The sequence below is a fragment of the Lagopus muta genome, chromosome 1 (assembly GCF_023343835.1).
Source record: "Lagopus muta isolate bLagMut1 chromosome 1, bLagMut1 primary, whole genome shotgun sequence".
In the NCBI taxonomy this organism is placed as follows: Eukaryota; Metazoa; Chordata; class Aves; order Galliformes; family Phasianidae; genus Lagopus; species Lagopus muta.
The window spans coordinates 171,395,623-171,416,671 of NC_064433.1; the positions used below are offsets into that span (position 1 = coordinate 171,395,623).

A 21,049-nucleotide genomic window follows, 5' to 3' on the forward strand; every position below is an offset into this window, starting at 1 on the left:
ATTTCTCAATTATGCTGTGGGATATTCAGACAAAGTTGCATTTTAAGCCAAAATGTAAAGAACTTGTTGGATCACTGTCAAATATCCGAAGTGTTTCTGGCTTCACCTTTACATTCAAAATGGTAGTTGAACATACTGTACACTTTAAACAACTCTGAAGATTACAAACTTGCAAAACCATAATTAGAGAGCCACTGTTTTAAACCAGTGCTATTCAATTTATTCAGCTCTTCATTTCAGCTGGATTTTCATAGATGTGAGTTAGGTCATTGTTTTCTATAGTCTTCACTATGGCTATGAACTTCTAGCAATTTCCAGATTAAGTGAATAAATATGTAGAATGCAGAATAATGTAGAACAGATCTTTGCAGTTTTTGCAGTCAACTTCTTTCACACTTTCATGTGTTCCCATCCAACTTTACTAAATGCTGTCATGAGGCCTGGCTCTGTTCTGGAGGGCACAGCTCAAGGGGAGTGGATGCAGCAGCGAACCTTCTAGCCACTCATATTTTCAGAAGCAGTACATCATCATTTTTTTAGTCAATTATTTGTAGCCTTTTTTTTTCTTTTCTTTTTTTTTCTTTTTTTTTTTTTTTCATCCTGAATAACATTTTCAATATATGCTTCTTGAATTGAATTGAGGGTCTTACTCTTAATGCTGCTTTGTGGACCAGACATTATTTTGCTTACATACAAGCACTGAGATGACATCTTTGGGAGTTCAGTGAGAGCTGCTTACTCAGTGACAGCAATTCAGAGCATCTTCCATAACGGTGAGGCAGTTGCTCTGAGCTCTCACAGTGGGAAGATGCAGTGTTAGTGCCTCGGCATGCCTGCTATGTGACAGTATCTTGCTATCCTGAGTACCAGTTTTCTCTCTAGGTAAAACAGCCTACATTGTTCTCATACTACGATACAGTCTTGCTCACAGATGTTGTGTTAGTGTGACATATTAGTCCATTCTTTCTCCTCCTACACTGAGCACTGAATAATTTTATTGTGACTGCTAAGTCCGTTTGACTCTTATGTGATATGAATGCAAAAAAATGGGCAGACAGCTACTCTTTGGTTTCAAACACATAGCTTAAAATCTCCTTGGGCAGTTCAAGTCAATGTTTTAAACTCACAATAGGAAGAATAGTCATAAAATCATTATGGACTATGAGAAACATTCCTTTTCTGCATCCTTCTAAGTTGTGATGAAAAGGGAGTAAAGATGTTAATGAAAATTGTTTTAAACAAAAGAGTTCTGTGAAACCGTACTTCTTCATAAAAAAATAAAGACTGTTAAGTTAATAAAAATGACACAATAATGTAAGAATTTAAAGCCTTTTACTGAAATAAGAAATACTCAAAGACTAAGATATTAATTTTTTAATTTGCTCTGTGTTTAATATGGTAATCCTTTCATTTCACTTTTTAGTCCGAAAGACATTGTGTACTCTCAGCTGCAAGTAACAGACTTAAAGTTGCTACTTTAATGAAGTCATAAGTGACATGACGAAATTTCCAAACAATGTTTATTAGCTGGCATTCAAAAAAAGTTTATTAGTTAATCCGGGCTTGACATCTGAAATACTTACTAATGGTCCAAAATAAAAATCTTGAAATAATAGGATTCAAACCATACTTATAATCACAAATTACACATCTTTTTAAAATGCAGCTGGAGTTTTTCCCTGCAGGAGAAGCTATGTCTTCAAAAACATATCTCATTTTATTAACCCAGGGCTGCAGCCCTCAATCACTGCCAACCTGCAGCCAGATGCAGTGGGAGATAAAGACACAGAGCAACTCAGGGGATCAGGTACTAGCAAGTTAGTAGTACATTTTTGTTAGGATGCATACTGTTGGACCGTTATGCAAAACTATGCATAATCCAACCAAGATTCTTACATAATTCCTTCTAAAATTATAAATGAAAAGATGGAAACATTTCTCATGAGGAAGATCGTATGGGGAAGATATGTGAAAAGAGCAACAAGATAAAAATAATGCAACAATTTTATTTATTTTAAAAAGTAGAGATTTTCATGAATTTCCATCTCCCTACTTGTGTTCCCAGGCACTTTCCTTCAGGGAAATAATGCCTTTTGTCTCTCTAGTTTACAGACTATTTATATTGGAGTTTGTAAGATTTACAGAAGTTTTAATACAGTATCAAATCTGTTTTCAACTTTAAAAGGTTAAGGAAACAAGGCTTGAGAACATCGAAACATTTAGGAAACACAAGTCATATGAATGACACAGTCTTTGTACACAGATACTGCGTACATAAACAAGCTCCATGCAGTAATAACAGAGCTTAAGATGCTTTCATCTGACCCCTTCTAAAGATTTTTCTCTCCTTAGAGATAACACCTACAAAGTGTTTAACAAACTAGGAGGACTTGGTGCTGGTGAAATTCTCTTGGTGTGGTACAGTATTTGCTAGCAACTATCTTTCTGAATAATAAATAAACAAAAATATGCTGAACACAGTTAAGTATATGATGGAGTATGACACCTATAGCCAAGCAAGCTAAGGAGTTTGCTTTTCTTCTCTGATTCTTGTGAAATCCTGGCTTATAGGCTCCTGCCACCAAAAAAATAGCCATTACTTTTAAGCACAGTGTAAAATTTGCACTGAGCTGCTCATGGGGTAATGTATGCTAAAATGATCCTACAGTGCAAAACTGTCTAATCATTAAGAGTGCATAATGTACTTCATATGCTATTATTCAAAGTGCTTTGCAAATCTTATTTTTCTGCATGCAAGCCTATAATAGAAAGCCCATCAAGGATATGTTCATATTCTATGATTCCACATTCAAAATTCAATTACGTATTGCCTTGATACAGGAATTAAGTATAATAAAATCAGTAACAGTAAAATAGTGCTTGCCTGTATTTTTCTAACTCCTCTGTAATGCAGAAAAAACAAACAAACAAAACAACCCCAAAACATCACACAATAAAACAAGACTGGACAAATCCCGAAGCAATAAAAGATTCTGAGTTACACAAACATCAAGCCTGGAAATAAACACTATAATGTTACTAGATGTCAAGTACTACACTGCAAAGATGTCTTGGGTTCACAGAATCTGAGCTACAGATAGAAAGGTTTCTGGATCTTAACCAATCACCCTCAGATTTACACTTAACTATTTGAGCAGTGCCTTTATTAAAGTGGCAGGGCTTTTTCTTCTTACCCTTTTTCTTGCAAGAAATCGTAGTCTAGAAAATATTGAATGATTGATTTATGTCATTAATATTATTGACAGATTAATGGGATTTTACTAAAAAAATATATTATTACATTTCTCCTTGGATTAAAAATAGAAACAAGCAGAAGACTGTGGCCACAAACTCTAGCCTAAAACTAAAAAAAAAACCTAATAAATCCCAGAACAAATTAGGTTGTTTAGCTCCTAGATGACAGTACACTATACATGTTTATGCTAAAATCCTGTGGATATTATTCAGGCGTTAGCTTTTTTTCAGGAATCTAGATAGTAGCTCTAAGTGATGTCTGTAAATCAAGCAGAATTTCTCTATGTGAAATACTAGACACAAGTCAATTCTAGAAGTGGTAATGTCTGCACATTGTCCCTCCTGCTACAGTCTGCTTTTCCTGGAAGAATGTGAATACATTGTGTCATTTTAGTAATTTAGTTATGTGAAAAGTAAAATTTTCTTAATAACGTATCTATTATTAGCAAACATTATTTCCACAGCCAACTAGATTACATTTAATTTCTCATTACTTCCCCTGTTTCTTAAAGTAGTAGGTAAATGATTTCAAATCAGGCTTGTTCTAATGAAAATGTGCATATTAAGGTGCATATTAAGCAATGATCTTACTTATTTAATTTTTAAGAACTAGAAGTTCATGGAATCATTTGTGAGCTAATTCTATACACCTCCAGAATCAAATATATCTTACCTATTTAAATGAAGTTATTTAAAATGCATTCTAAAATGTGTGACCAAAGAGATCCAGTCACTTCAGACTGTAAAGATATTTTCCTTACAAACTATAACACAAACTAACATAAACCTTTATCATCCTTATCATCCTCTTCATCACAAAGGCTGGTATGAACCTACTGACACAGTTACTTACAAAGCAACAGAATATATGTTAAAAACATAATCCAAAATTTCAGATATGGTATTTCATATGATTAATACAGGCATATAATTACACACATTATAATGGATTAAGCCCTATTTTAATACAGTTATTGAAGGATTACAAACTATTTTGCTTCCACTATCACCTTTTGTGCCTGCTGAGCAGCTCACTGTGTGTATTCTCTTTCTCTATGCAGCATTTGATCTTGTCAAAGGTTAGGCATGAGTTGAAAAGGCAAAGTGGTTTTATGCTACCCTAAATAGCCACTGCAGACAGAATGGTTTGGGTTGGAATGGACCTAACTCCAACCCTGCCCTTTTCAGGGACACCTCCCACTAAATCATGCTGCTCAAAGCCCCATCCAGCCTAGCCTTGAATACCTCTACAGATGGGGCACTCACAGCTTCTATGGGCAGCCTGTGCCAGTGCCTGACTGCCCTCATACTGTAGAATTTCTTCCTTACATCTGATCTAAATCTCTCCTCTTTCACTACATTCCTTGACACTAGATTTTATGTAGGTCCACTATTGGTACTGGAAAGCCACAGTGAGATTTCCCTGTTGCCTTCTCTTCTCCAGACTGAATAAGCACAGATCTCTCAGTCTTTCTTCATAGGAGAAGTGCACCAGGCCTCTTCTGATCATTCTCATGGCTTCCCCTGGACCCACTGCATGCATTTCTTGTGCTGGAGACCCCAGATCTGGACACAGCATGGCAGATGGGGCTTCATGAAGGCAAAGCAGAGAGGGACAATCACCTCCCTTGCCCTGTTGTCCACCCCTCTTTTAATGCAGCCCACAGTACTGTTGGTTTTCTGTGTGACAAGTGCACATGGTCGGTTCATGTTGAGATTTTCCATCCACCAACACTGTCATGCCCTTCACCTCAGGGCTGCTTTCAGTCCACTCACTGCACAGCCTGTTTCTATGTCTGGGATTGTTCTGGCCCAGGTGCAGGATCTTACACTGTTAGGGTCCCTTTGGATGACACTCTCTTTCCATCATTTCCACTTTACCATATAGTTTGGTGCCATCCACAGACATGCTCAGGATGCACTTTTGATCCTATTGTCCATGTCATGAACCAAGATGTTAAAGAGACCTGCTATTCCAAGGTCAGGTTGCTCTAAAAGCCAGCCTTGCTCAGAATTCTGTGTAATACGGTTTTCTGCAACTTCATACAAAAATTCCATACATTTCAAGACAAATATTACCAAGAAAGGTTAAAGCATTCCAGATATCTAACATATAACTCTTTCAGAAGAGAAACTGTGTAGCTCTGTGCCTCTAAAACAGTTCAGAAGAATATCAAGTCAATCTGCAAAGTTCTTTTTGTCTTTCAGAATGCTTTGATAGCTCAGAATTGTTCCATGCAACTTCTGAAAAGATTTTCCATTAAGACTTTTGGTGACAGCTCTGAAGAGGTAAAAGCTATGTTTTACTTTTTAATTATGAATCTTAGCTGTTATAATCCACCCTGTGAGCAAGCCAACATCTGTAACAGCAGCTTCATGGCTGTGAATCCCTGTACCTCCTCATGCTGTTCCACTGGAACCCTGTGCTCAGACTGGATGCTACAAATGCTGTTACCTCCAGCTACAGCAGCTAGAGGCAAGTACAGAGGACAGCAGCAGTACATATGTCTATAAAAGATCCTCTGCCTGAAGCCCAAAGGATGGGCTGCCAGATGGAAGAGATTAAGTTTGAATATGTTAATGAAGAGGAACCAGCCTGCAGGCATGGGGGAAGGGGGAAAAGTTGCTTGGAAAAAGAGGTGGGTCACAGAACTGGAAGGATGCCAGAGAATCCATCCTCTTTGTAATACTGGGAAACTGCATGTAAAATAGAAGGAACTGATGATCTATAATTTCAAGAATTAGCTCTATTATAGTTTCTGTAAGACATTTTAAAAATTAAAACAATTCTTTACAGAGAATAAACACTGGGTGACAGTGATGAAGCTGAAGCAGCGTCAGTGGGTGAAAAAGGAATGCCTAGGCAGTTGGTTAGGGGTAGCATTTGTTGGGGAATAGCCACTGATAACTTTTTCTCCTCTTCTTGTAATCAGTGCAGCAAGCTATATGGGTATGAAGGAGAGAGGAAGCAAGAGAACTGCCTGCTAATTTGAAGGCAAATGGTATTCTGGTCACTGACAGCTGGAGGAAATAGTGTGGAGAGCCCAGAAGTCCAGCTAGATGACTTACATCCCCGTAGCACGGCCAGGGCTGCCTTATACAGAAGTGTCATGAGACTTGAGAGTTGTACCTCCTTTGTAGTGCTGCCAACATGTGAAAAATTAAAACAAGAAGAGAGGTGAGATAGGAGCAACTGATGAAATGAGAGCAGAAATGTAGACAAAATTAGAGCCTCAGAAATGAAAAGGAAATGGGCTTCACAGAAAAGTCTAGAATTAGGCAGTGAGGACTTTTCAAAAGGAGAAGTGATGGGGTCTAACTAGTAGATAATTTTCATTATGGTAATCTTACCGGATCTGGGACGAAAAGAAACAGATGAAAAGATTTCTTCCAAGCACATTTTCTCTTACACTGTGCAATATGAAATCATAAAGACAGCAGACTGGGAGGCAAATTGGTTAAAAAGTATAGATGAAAGGTTTGAAATGCAATTATTGATTGGTGAGGAAAAAGCAACACTGAAGTGGAAGAAATGAACGAGTAGTAAGTTCATAAGGAACAGAGATGTGAGAGGAAAACTGATGACTGTAGTGGCAAGTGGAAGGGAAATCAGATGGGATGACAGAGAAGTACATGCAAATAATAAAAGTAACTATAATCTGCAGGTGCAAGAAATGAAGTTATAAAAAAAGAAGGATTTTGATGTTAATACCAGTGGTTACCCAAATCTGAGGACCAGTATTTTTATAATATACAGTAAATATACCAAAACCCTAGATTTCTGCCATCTGAGAATTCATTTTTTAATGAACCTCTCAAATTTTGGCATTTTTCTCTCTGCTGTCTGCCACTGCTCCCTGCTTCTAACCTTGCTGAATTGCTGAGGTACTTGGCTCCTTTCTAATAGGAAATCTTATGCATTATCAAGTCTGTTCCACACAAAGAAGAGATTTTAAAGACAATTTAAATTGTGGGGAAAACAAAACAAAAACAGAAAACAAGTACTTGAATTAATATTCTTCCATTTTATCCAGGACTGCTGTAAGGCTGTTCTTCATCTGCAAACACTATATGCACACTGATAATTTTATAATGACTATCATTAATGGCTATATAGCTTAAATTTTCATGATAAAACAGCTATTCCCTCTCTCGGATGGTTTAAAGGATGCAATCTCAGTTTCTTTCTTTCCTTTAAACTCTTTGAGATCATCAGTGCTTAGGCTTTTCAACCCATCCAAAAGCAAAAACCTTGTAAAGTTACAAAGCACAAATATTGATCTCTCTAAAAGTCTGCTTGTTTACCAATTAGATTTGATCTTTAGAAGAGTAAGCAACTTTAAAGCTTTTTCTTTTCTACCTATTTTGAAGAACTTTTATCATTCTCTTTATTTTTTTCCCATCAAGTTACCTTAAAACTACCTCCAGATTCCTTTCACTTATTATTTTGTTGACACACTTTGTAAATTCTCCAAAACTATAAAGCCACATTTTTTTCTTTCATAGATACAACAATTCTACCCTCTCTTATTTTTGATGTCATTTACTAATTTTACAGCCATAATTTAAATTACTGCTTAATTTACTGGTACTGAAAAAAGTCACACTGGTTTGAAATTCTGAAGATTCAGACACCATCTCATTTTATGGCATATCAGATGATTTTAAAGAGACATTCTGCTTAACTGTCTTCAGAGCTCACAAAAGGCCATTTGGTTCTATTGATGTAGAACTCTGATTTAAATTTCAAATTAAAGATCATTTCTTTAGTATCTCTCCCCTTTATAGAAATTCACTCTTATTACCAGGAAAAAAAAAAAAAAAGTATTTGATGGTGATTCCTAGCAAATACTGTAATAAATTATTACAGAGGAATTCTGCAGTACTTTAGTAATACCAAAATACTAATTGCTCTGTTTTTCCCACTGAAAGTTAATAGCCATCTTAGAAAACTAATTTTCTTATTTTCATAAAATCCCTTATTAATCGTTTTAATTTTGGGTACTATTTCTTGTAATTAGATTTTGGTTGCCACTGTAGAGTCATAGGATATCCTGAATTGGAAGAGACCCATAGGATTATTAAGTTCAACTCCTGGCTCCACAAAGGACAATGAAAATATTTCAGCTAATCTTTTACCTGCAGTGGCTGAAATTCTAGAATTGCATTGTTGCTTGCCTACTATGCACATCAGATTAAAGATACCAATGCCATAAATCACAATTTATCTTCCAAGTTAACTGTGATGCTAGGACTCATCATTCATTTTACAGCAATGGGGTATAGATAGATAAATATGCAACACATTTGGATGAGACTCTAGATAGTTAAACATATCTCAGAAGGTACTGGAACTTAGTATATGATCTCATACATGTTGTAAGTCCTGAATAAATACCAGCAGCATACATGGTAAGGCTTTGACTTGAAAGAGCTATTGGATCATACAGTAAAGGACCTATTTTTCTGTCCTGTTTGATTCAGGGGCTTTCCACATCCATTGATATCAACTATAATTCCTGCTGCTAATATAAAATAATTATAATGATTTAATAATTAAATACAACTCTATAATTTAGTTGGAATGGTAGAGTTTTCATACGGATTTAGAAATAAGTGTGAAATAGAAGACAGATGAGCCAAAAGTGGGTAGTAGAAAATATAGCAAATCATCAAACAGGAGCAGAGGAGTCACCTTTGAAAAGCACAATAAGTTGCCATCACAGTTTCTCTTCTATGATCATGTTACTAATGTTCTTGCATTAATAATGAAGAACAAAGCTGAGAGGAACAGAGAATTGGCTACTCTTAAGAAAACTCTTCAACTCCTACAACTTTCATGACTTGAGTGAAAAAATTAAGAACACTCAAGTTTAAAAGATGAAAAATAGAAAAGGGAAGCTGAAAACAGAAATCTCTTCAGATGTATAAATTTTCAGTTAGGAAAGATACCAGAGGGAAAGCAGCACTGATAGATGCAAAAAGGATGCTCTGCAAATAGAGAAGTTTTTTGCTTTGATAGTACCTGCTCCATCCCTCAAGGTGTTCAAGCTCAGATTGGATGGGACCCTGGGAAATCTGGTCTACTACTAGATCTGGAGGTTGGTGACTTTGCCTGTGGCAGGGGGAATGGGAATCTTGATGATCTTTGGGGTCCCTTCCAACCCGAGCTGTTCTATGATTCTATGAAATGCATTGTTCTAAGGCAGTTAGTTTCTAGAAGATGTTGTATTGCCTGATAACTTGCACCTTAGGCAATGGAGATTTTGGGCTTATGGCAAACAGACTGAAAGATGAAACAAACAAACTGATCATGGACACAAAGAAGGACTAACAGTTAGCTTGACTGGCTGGATTTTTTTAATAATCTCTGTCCACCTGATGAAATTTTTCATTCTGAAATGCCTCTATACTGTTAAATAGTAGTAAATTTATATCAAAAAGCTGTGATTTCAGGGAAAGAACACTAACCATCTGTACAGCTACATGGAAGAAAGCATGATAAATAAGCTATGTACAACTTACAAGAATTAGCAATGGAAAAGAGAATAACTCAAATGTCCATGAAGTAAAACCAAAGGCAAATAATTTTTTATTAATTATTAAATAAATTTAACCTAAAACATAAGTTTGAAGGAATGCAAGACAGCTTTAGCAAATCTATCCAAATTCTAATGACATGTGTTAGTATGCTTGTATTATACATCGATGAAACAATTTTGTTTCCAGAAGCTTTATACTCAGTTCCTTTTAAGTTAATCCTTTGACACTGAATAAACAACTGAGGCAACATCAAAATTGGATACAGTAATTGACAATATTTGACTTGTCAGTATTTCCTTTCATAATGTTGGCTTGAACGGTGAACTGAGGTTGTCCTTCTTAACTTACTACAAGAAGAGTAAGACAGAATAGCTTTGACTTGAAGCATAACTGGAAATGGCTAAAATTAAGTACAATGTATGTCACGCTGAGCGAGTGGCTTTTCTTACAAATAATGTAGAAACATCTCAAAGTTCCACTAACGCACACCAAAAAACCCCACAAAAACAAACAAACAAACAAAAAACAATCCAAAAGGTATCTTGTAAATGAACTCTGAGTTAAATCTAGATCTGTGCTTTCAGCAAAAACAGTAGGGTTGGGGTAGACAGCTAAGAATGGTTATCTCCTCAGTTACTCCTGTTTATGAGTCACAGATCAAAGGTAATGGCACCAAGGATCCAAAATTTTGATTCCTTCATCAGGAGGAAAAAAAAAAAAAAGGTTTTTCCTATATATTTTTGAAGTGTTACTCTAAAACTAAGACACAGTTTCATTTTTTTCTTAAATAGACTATTTCTTAAAGATCTACGAATTACTGTTTCAAACCTTTATAAATTATTCAAGCTTCAACTGTTTAAAGACAGAGAACTTATGAACCTAGCAATGAGATGAAATAATTAGCTTCCTTGAGGCCTATCAACAATCAGCAACAGTAATTGAAGTCTAATAAATAAATAATAAAGTTGTACCTAAGCGATTATTCTAATTTCTGTCATACAGAGCTGTTTATTAAAATGCTTGTCAAGCAGCACGCTTTTATTTAGCAGGAGGATTGTTTTTACAAACTATGCTGTTTCAATCCTGGTAACTACAAATTTTTACATTCAAAACTTGTAGAAGTCTGAAGGCTTTTCTTTCCTTCTAAGAACCATACAGGAATACAATATAGGTTAAGACAAAGTACAGAGGCCTACTTTTAACCTGTTCTTAAGAACTGAATCAAAGACATTTTGGCCCAACTAGTGGACACATTCTGATTAGTGTATGGAAGACATATCATAGATACTCCTATCTGCAAATGCAACTTGTGTTGCTGAAATAAACATTTGTCAAGAGGCTACAAGATTTTTAATAGAGGCCATGTTTATTATACTATCATATCAATGCTGAAGTATTCTTAATTTTCAATTTTTTTTTTTTGTTGTTGTTCTCAGGAATATTTGTAAAAGCTAAGAAGCTAGCTTGGCAAGCAAACCAAAACTGTTCTATTTATACTATATTTCTGAGAGTCAATAGGTTCTTTAGAAGTACAGAAACAATCTTCTATAAAACATACCAAAATATATGAGCATGGCCTAATGATTTATTTTTGGCTCTGCAAAACTCATAGGAGAAGAAGCAGATGATATTAAAAAAAAAAGAAAAAAAAAAAAAAAAGAAAACTTAATGATTTCTGTCTTGAAAAAAATTTCCTGTTCTTGTGGGTTTTTAAAAATATATGCCAAAGGCTATAAGGAATCTTTGCATACAAAGTATTCGACTATGCCAGACTCTGGATGTAATTTTTCATTTTTTCCTTTTTAAATACTTAATCTGTTTTGTAATTGCGTGCCAATAATTAGAAACGGATGATTTTACCTTGGTCTGCATTACAAATCTGTGACAGAGAATCATAGAATGGCTCGGGTTGGAAGGGATACATGATCATACATATTCTTCTATATTTTGTATGTACCTTCATAGTTCAATTGTCATATTACATTTGCTGATTACACTATTTTCACCTTGTACACGTTCACTAAGCTTTTTTTGTTTCCATTTTTCTTTTAGGACTTTTAGGCCATAGTTTGCATAAAAAATCAAAAATAGGAACAGCCTGTCAAATCCATCTATTACATCAGTAAGGAAAGTTAACTAACTGATCATTGAGGCAGATGCTTGATGGAAGAAATAATCATATCTGGAAAGGATGAGTTACCAAATTTCCCAATCCCAGAAAACAAAAAATCAAAAACTTCATGTCAGTGAAATTGAGAAGCATCCAAATTCTAGCATTTCAAAAGTAAAAAAGACAAGAAAAAACTGGACTTGGTCTGTAGCTGGGTTTCAAGCCAACTTGATAGTGCTTCTTATTTTCTCCTATGAATCTGTATCATTCAGAATATTGACTGGCAAAGCACCTGGGACACAGAACCTGGGCCACAGAAGCCACTGCTGAAGTGCTGAAAAGTCACATATGGCTTAAGAGCCTTGGAGCAGGTCATGCCAGCCTCAGTTCCTCTATTTTCTAATGATCAGCTTGGCGGTCTCCTCTCTCTCTCTGTCCTTCATTAGTTTCATCCTTTAAGAACCTTTCACTTCATTTATCTGCTTCAGATTTTCTCTATGTATCTCAACAGAAACTGTGGCGGTGAGGTTGACTATCCTATTTTTGCAAATTGCTTTTCCTAAAGGGACCAAACCGCCTATGACCTAGTAGCATTTGTTTTCCTTCTTTGCAGTCTGGGAAACACAGTTCAAGAAGTTAATACTAGCAATTGACAGTTGTAATTTACTGGAAGATTAAGGTTGTCAAATTATGCCAATTGATAGCTGAGTTGAGTTCCTTTTATCTAACTTAAGATGTCAACATTATTGACATTTAACTAATCAACCCAGGCCCATTTCATAGGCAATGGAAAGAATCTGTTGCAACTTGGGATAAGCTGGGTGATGGGAATGCTGCTGGTCTTGTCTCAAGTACCAAAGGTCTCAGCATTAGAGAAAATAAAAACCTGGGCTTCTCACAAAAGAATCTGGCATCTGAGACTTGCATGGAATTGTCAAGGGAAGGATCAGGTCAGAAAATTCACATGACTGAGTGAAATCTAAGGCAGGATAGAGAAAATGAGAATGATAGGCTGTATGAATTCAGTTAAGTGAGAGAACTGGAGAAAGTGATAGATTGATTTGTCTTAATCTTATATAATTTCAAGCTACGTGAAGGTGTCTTTTTTATCATCTGATTGACCCGCTAAAGGGAATCCTGAAACATACAATAGACAAAAACCCAAGGAAATAATCTCCTCTGTGTAAATTAAAAACATTTTTAAGTTCATTTTGGAAGATTTCTTACAGAATAAGGTTATTTTTTTAATTGCTTTGAAATAAAAATGGAGAACCAGAGAGTCAGCATTCAAAATCTCCAGACTCAGACTGTAATTGCATCACTGGAAATCATTTTGATGTGATAAAAAATAGTAAACATAAAATTATACAAATACAAGAAATTAAAAAAAATAAAATCTGATAACTCCTAAAAATCACAGTAAGTTATTAAGAAAATTCAGAAAACCTAGTAGCTAAATACTTAAAACAGAACACTCTTTATTATACATAATAATGAGTTAAAAAGTGAACACTGTTTCGGTTGTTGTGAATCAGTGGCAAATTATATACACATTTTTGAAGAACTACCACTGAGGACCAATTCTAAAAACAAGGACGAGTTAAACAAGTATAATAGTGATCCTGTTAAATTCAATGATATATTTTAAATTAGACATAGTTTAGAATATATTTCAGAATTGTAATTCCACCAAAATTTGAGAAAAGGCCTTGAGTTACTGAAGGAATATCAATGTATTTTTCTATACTACAGATTAAACACTGGCATATAATTCCATATATATGGAAATTGCTATTTATCACATAAAAGAAGATGTTAGTTTAGCTTTTTGTTTGTTTTTACCTTTTTCAATCTTTCTGAAAGGTTTTTGAAGAAACAAGTAACAAAAAGCCAAACTAGTAAAAAGCTTCTAATGAATCTACAAAGTGAACTGAACTGACAAAAGTGTGAAAGGCTAAAGCAGTCTGAAAGATTATTAAATCTTTTATACAGAACATCAATGTTCATTCTATTTGCATATCATATTTTATATGATTTTTCATTAAATAAGTATCTCTAATACAATTCTAGAGTAGCTTTTGTCTAGTATTTCGTGCATTATTTATGCAAAGAAACCAATATGGAACTAGGTGGGTAAATCACAGTATAATAGACTCACCTAGGTTGGAAAAGACCTACAAAGTCATCCAGTCCAACCATACACCCGTTTCACCGATAGTTCTCACTATACCACATCCCTCAATACAACGTCTAAAAGTTCCTTGAACACCTCCAGGGTTGGTGACTCCAACACCTCCCTTGGCAGCCTGTCCGAGTTTACAACATGATGACAGTTTCTAGTTAGAAGTTACTGTTCCTTGTACAGTTATGTATGGATCCCAGTTCTGTGATAAACTTAATTGTAACTGAGGTCTTGACTGAAAGGGTGCCTGACCACCCTTTCAGAGAAGCAGTATTTCCTAACATCCAGCCTGAATCTCCCCTGGAGCAGCTTGAAGCCATTCTCTCCCGTCCTATCACCACTTACACAAGAGAAGAAGCCGATCCCCAGCTCACTACAGCCTCCCTTCAGGCAGTTATAGAGAGCAATGAAGTCTGCCCTGAGCCTCCTCTTCTCCAGACTGAACAATCCCAGCTCCTTCAGCTGCTCCTCATAAGCCAGGATGCCCTATTAGGCTGTACTCTATGGCATTCAGCAGCTGTGATATTTTTTCTCCACATATAACTGAACTAGCATAAAGCTAGTTCTCTGTCCTATCATCAGTAGATCAAATAATTCAGTTCTTTCATCCATGTGATTTTGCTGAGAATATTTACAAACTAAGAACTGAGTCTCCTGATGCTATTTAAATTCACCTGCCTTAGTCACACCCATATTGTCATTGACTCAAAGCATCCTTGTTTTGCAGCAGATATTTGGTAATCTCTGCAATTAGCAGTGTGGTTTCAAACTGCACATACAAACCAAAGCACAGAATAAATACAGAATGGATCTACCATTACTTTAATAGCTATTTCTTCCACCACACTAGTAATACTGATTTACAGACCTAGAAGCCAGATGCTGTTTCTAGATTAACACTGGATCTGTCCAAAGTATCCTGAGTGGTTTTGGAAAAAAATAATAGTTGTTCTTGTTCCCAGCAAAAAAGTGTTCTGCTTCTATGCATTTTCTCTATTGAAAAACAGAAGTAATACTTCCAAAAAGATTTAACTTCAGGGAGAGGCTAGGAAAATGACACTGTACTGTGACATCTACATACATTGCTAGGAAAAACTCTCACTCTACCCTCCACGACACTTAAATTGTTGTGATTTCAGAATTGATTCCTGATACCAGCAACATTACCAACCAAAGGTAGTATAACTCAGTAGATTGATAATGAAAAAACCAATTAATTAAAAAACATTAATGACAATCACAGGGTGTCTATGATATTAGAGATCTGGTGAACTGTGAGAAACCAGCATGTTCCCTATCAATAATCAGATCATACTTAACAACATTTCTTTACTTGGCAGCATCTTCTTGATGCTGTCTAACCTATGGTTTTCAGCAGCAGGACTTTCAGTCCTTGCACAATGAGGACACCTGTGCTGATACCTGCACGTATCTGTGCAGCCTTCAGCACTGCTACTATGGTACAAAAGAAACTGAGTAAAAAATCTCATGTAAAGGCCTTCACTCAAAGAAACACAACGTTCCGAACTGTCTGTAATGCACCCATTTTGGATACTTATTTACTAGAGTTTATCAATCATCAGTTGATAGCCTCCAATGTATAGTTACTAATTTCTTCCATCAGGGCCTGTTCTGCCATGATGAAAATGACTCACGGCATTGGACTGTTAAGATTCAGACTGAATGAAAACTGAAATCTCAGAACAGAAAGAAAACATAGGAAACATTATGGAAAACTGTTGGATGAACTGCTAATAAATCACTTTAATTTTTTTTTTTTTTTTTTTTTTTAACAACACTTGGTGTTTTCATAACAAACATTTAAGAAAATTGTTTAGGGAATATCTATTTTAGGCTAGAGCGCTGCCCTTTATGATATTAAATGCTATTCTGGCTTAAATGAGATATGCAGTCCTGAACTTCCACTACTGATCCAAAGGAGAATTCTGGCAGCATACCAAAATAACAAAACAAAATGAGCACAGTACAGTCACAACACTTCAGTGATACTAAAACAGCAGTAAATAAAGCACTAGGAATATAAGAAAACTTCTAGAAATAGGATGAGAAATACCTTACTGTAGTTTCTCCCCAAATTCAATTTTTACCCAAGAACCTCTCTACCTCATTCAGTGTTGAAAAAGCATATGCATTAGGGGAAAATTCATGGGCACATTCACAAATTTTAAAGTTAACTTTGCAAGCAAAATACATTTTCTTTGTACATTTCATAAAAAAAGAAAACAATAGATAAACTATTATTCAGCATGTGAAATGTGCACATGCTCTAATTTCATCAACAACCAAGAGCACCAGAATCAAATTCAACATAGAGTGTTATGCCTGCAGTCTCCCTGAGATACTTATCACACTTTGAAAGCCTGCCATAGTACATCAAAATGATTTTTTTTTTTTTCAAGTTTTGCCAAGGAAGTGTCTCTTTCACAGATACACAGCGATAATAATTTGCACCTAGACTTTTAGAACTGATTCTATCTGAAAGTATATACAATCACGTAAGAAAAGCTATGGCTGACACAGCATGCTTCCCCCAAGAATCAATGAAGTTTTGTGGCGTGGAACACTGTCAGCCTTTTCCGATTATGCTATCTCATTGTAAACTGGTGAAACATTATCTGCAATGGGAAGTGAAAGGGCTACATATACATGGCTCAGGCCTAGGCTCATCTCAAACGGCCCTGCTCCAGTTTAGAACCCAAATATTTATCCCCTTTTGAAAATATTGAGTCAGCACAGATACGGGTGGATTTGGTTGAGGAAACTTTAGTCATTTCTGTTAGCTTCCTAATGGCAATAAAGCTACAGGCTGGCAGATGGGGACGGGTGGGTGGGGAGTGATAGAGAAGCAGTACATGTGTATGTCATTCTCTTCTCTCTGATATTACACAAAGTAAAATAGCTCCAGCTGGAAGGATTAACAGAGTCCTACTCCAGAATAAGCTGCAGTCTGCTAGTCGTGCCTTCACCAAGGTGGGGAATGCCATTTCCAGGCTCCCTGGCTACAGAACTGAATCACAGCTGACAGAGATATGGTAATGATCTTTAATATTATGAATGGCATCAAGATGGTGAGCAGGGAACAAGGACTTGCTGTTTCTTGCTGTAAGAAAAGACCTAAGGAGATCCTGCAGCTATCAAGCAAAATGTTCAAAATAAATGAAGTAGTGTGAATAATGTGAAATAGTGTAAATTTCTCATGGGACATAATTAAGTTGGGAAGTTTAGAGGCCTGTGATACTATAGATATCAGACGTTTACATGAGTTCTTAAAGTAAAGTAATAAGACATTTCCTTTCACAGAGGGAAAAAAACCAAACCAATCTCAAAAACAACAACAAAACCCCCCTAAAGTTATTAAATGCAAGAATATCACCTCTGGCTTAGGAAGTCCCTGAGCTACAAATTGCTGAAAGCTACGAAGATGTGCTGGGGGAGAGTCACTATAAACTCACCAAGGGAAATACTTGTCTTCCCTAAGCCTCCTCCACTGGCAACCAGCAGATATTAGAGTAGCAGACCTGTAATCTGATACTTATACTTTGCTGCTATACCATTTTCCACTGTTATTTGGGGCCAATTCCCCAGTGCCATCAAAATAGTCCCCTGTCAAATAAGTTTCAGCCAAATGACTTTCTTCCTTGGGTTAACAGTGGTGCAAGGTAATTCACACCATCGCTCAACTGACCAGCACAGGGCAGCGTGTTCTCAGCAGGAAGACTTTGGCTCTGTAATTCCTCCTGAAAAGGATGTAACTGTGGCCCAAACCTCAGGAAGACGTTCATAAAAAGGATAATGCATACATGTATAAAGAAATTCATTGCTCTTGAAATAAAACCTAGCCTCTGGTGTCAAAAACTAAGTTTATAAGCTATTAATTTTTTTGAAATTTCATGTGGTATTTACATTCACTGACAGATTACAAATGGTATTATGAACCACTTGATAAGAATGATTGATTTAGAATTTTATTATTTATAATTTTAACATTTATTCTTTCCAGGTAAATACAACTGTATTATATATTGTGTACAGGAAATGTTTAGATGTTGTACTAAGGGACATGTTTAGTAGGGAATTACTGGTGGTAGGTGGATGGTCAGACTAGATGATCCTGGCAGTCTTTTCCAAGTTTGGTGATCATATGATTCCATGATAAACGGTTAATTTGGAAAAGCTAATGTAAATAGGGAAGAAACTCAACAAGTTTCATAAATACTATGTATTTTGTTTATTTAGAAATCACTCTAGCTACAAATCAACTGACAAAGTATAGAAATGATAGTTTCTTCTAAAGTTATATTTTTAATCAACAATACTTCATTTATTGCTATTTTTTAGAATGGGGATATTAATAAAATAAAAACAATATAGACTATTTAAGACCATTTATGGAAGGAATATTTTTACCATTAAATTACAGAGAGCTTAGACTGCTACGAAAATGATATAAATAAGAATTCTTTCTCCAACCTAAAAAAAGTGAATGACTCTTTCAGTATACAACTGAAAACTGTGAAACCAAAAGAAATGGGAAGTTAAACAAAAGACAAAAAAAAAATCAGTGTGCTCAGAGCAGCAGTTGATCCATTTGAAAAACACCCCTTTATCTGTTCTCTTTTCCTTTGCAAAATCCAATAAACTGCCATTATATTCCTTTTAAATGGTTCCATTACAAGGATTCTATAACAACAGACTAATCTCTTGATAATTATAATAAATGCCTGTAATCAAAGCAGGAACCATTTAAAATAAGGAGAAAGGCTGTTTTCCATCAAACTCATTGTAGTTCTGTGACCTCTGGAGCATTAAGCAACATCATACACTGCCACCTATAACAGCAACAGAGCTTTTCTACCGATCTTGCTCAAACAAAAATAAAAAGGATGAGAGATCAATGGAAATGTGGATCAGCACATGGTAAGAATTCCTACTTTCCAGCTCAGAGCCGTGTTGAACATAAAAACCTCAATTCGCAAGATTCCAAAGGCTCAAAACCCGCAGAATTCAGCCAGCAGTTCTGAGAGGGTTTGCTACCCAGTGCTTCCCCTCAGGAGGGAGCAGGGGAAGGTATTTTAAGAAGTTGTGTGACGGCTGTGTGAGCTGTATATCACTGCTAACGCTTAAGAAGGTATCACTTCTTGAAAAGACAGCTCATTTTATCACAAAATTTGATATTGTATTCACATGAACAAACAATGATTTCCAGAGATCTTTTAAGAAGCTGAAGGCTGATAAAATTACGGGAAATGACTATATATGATCAGAATGGCTTTCATCTGCATTTTGTTAGACCCAGCATTGATTTCACTTTTCAGCTGTGAACAGCAAGAGGCCAGCTGTGGCCAATGAAGGGAGCAAGCAATGAACCAGGGTCACAATAGAGGCTGAGTTGTCAGAAAATTTAACACTTTTAATGACTAAATCTCAGCAAAAAATCTTCAAGTTACAACTGTCTGAAAACTATATCCAGCGGGTCCAACAAACTGTCAGAGAATAGAAGATTTAATTTATGACAAAGTAAAACCTTTGAACTCTAGTTATGTGAATAAACATCATTATAAGGGGAAAACAAACAAAGCAAGGAAAATATAAAATACGCTGCCTTCAAGGCAGAAACAACTACATTTTACTTCGTATTCCCAGATGTGTTAAAGGGAAATTTATGACAGCATACTGAAAAGCAAGATTCCCATTGTGAGCCCTTCACATTTATTTAACTAAGCACAATCATTGAAAATGACCTTTATCCAAACCCTTCACAGCTGTCTGAAAATGATCTAAAACTATTGCCAGATTTTCTTTAACTAACATTACTTAACAAAAAGTCATTACCCCAGGGCCATATTACCCTACTGGCAAGTAAACACAAATCCATTTTCAACAACATGCTACAAAGTTTTAATGAAATATTGATAACAAATTGAAAACTCCCCATTAAAAAGGTGCCAAACAATACAAATCATCACAGTTTTCTGTTCTGGCAATAAATACATTTCCTTATTTCTGATAAAACATTTGTCACCTATTAGAAGTCCATGCAAACAGGAAAATGGCAGATACTTCAAAAAAAATTAAAATTTAAAACTACTATTAAATGAGATGTCACAGTTATTATAAATGAAGCTGTTTTAGCAGCATATTGTGAAAAGATATGCTCATCTGTTCTCAAAAGAATGTACATTACTCTATAAAATTAAAGGGCTGCTGACAATAAATTCATGCGACAGTTTTCACTGCGGTCTTCTATTATTTACTAGTGCATTAATAACATTTGATTCCAAGACCGGAGAAGTAGTAGAGTGTCAAAACAATGAACTTCTTAATCTTTCTCCTTTTCCTATATAAAAACTAAGCATAAAGATTAAAAGATTGTCACAAGAGCTGTGGGCATCTGCAGGTCTGGATGGACTGAGGGGAGTTAGGAAAAAATGGTACTTGTGGATTCAGAGCGAAGCATTGCAGCTTTTAAAATACCAGTATAGAGCCACAATTAAACTGGGCACACTCTGTGGGGAAGGGAGAAAGGACTTTATTAAGGGGATGATTAGTTCAGTAAATCACGGCTTTCAGATAAAGATGATTATGGTAGTTCCTCTGTGCGAGAGGGAGAAGGGTACAGGAGGTTCATTTCACCACAAAGTAATTATGCTGACCCGGAGCGTTACCATTTATCATGGCTGAAAGATGACACTCACCGTTAGCCAAGGGAAACTGCTACTCAAATGCTTCCATCTAGATCAATACACACCACATTTTTCTGCAGCCAAAAGTAATTATACAACAGCGAGCTTCACAATCAATACCACCTCAAGCTGCGTGAAGGTATGGCACTGTCGACTGTCACCGAAAACTACTGCATTTGACCCAGATTAAAGGGTTTCCTTTGGTGTTATAAAGGATTTTGCTACCTATCTTCTCAGTAAAATCAAATGTATCAT

General features: G+C 35.8%; 1 protein-coding gene across 10 annotated transcripts in view; it reads right to left on the bottom strand.

Annotated features, from left to right (window-relative positions):
• NBEA (neurobeachin) overlaps positions 1-21,049 on the bottom strand; it is a 458,626-nt gene that overhangs the window by 184,229 nt on the left and 253,348 nt on the right. The gene's annotated exons all lie outside the window — the stretch shown is intronic.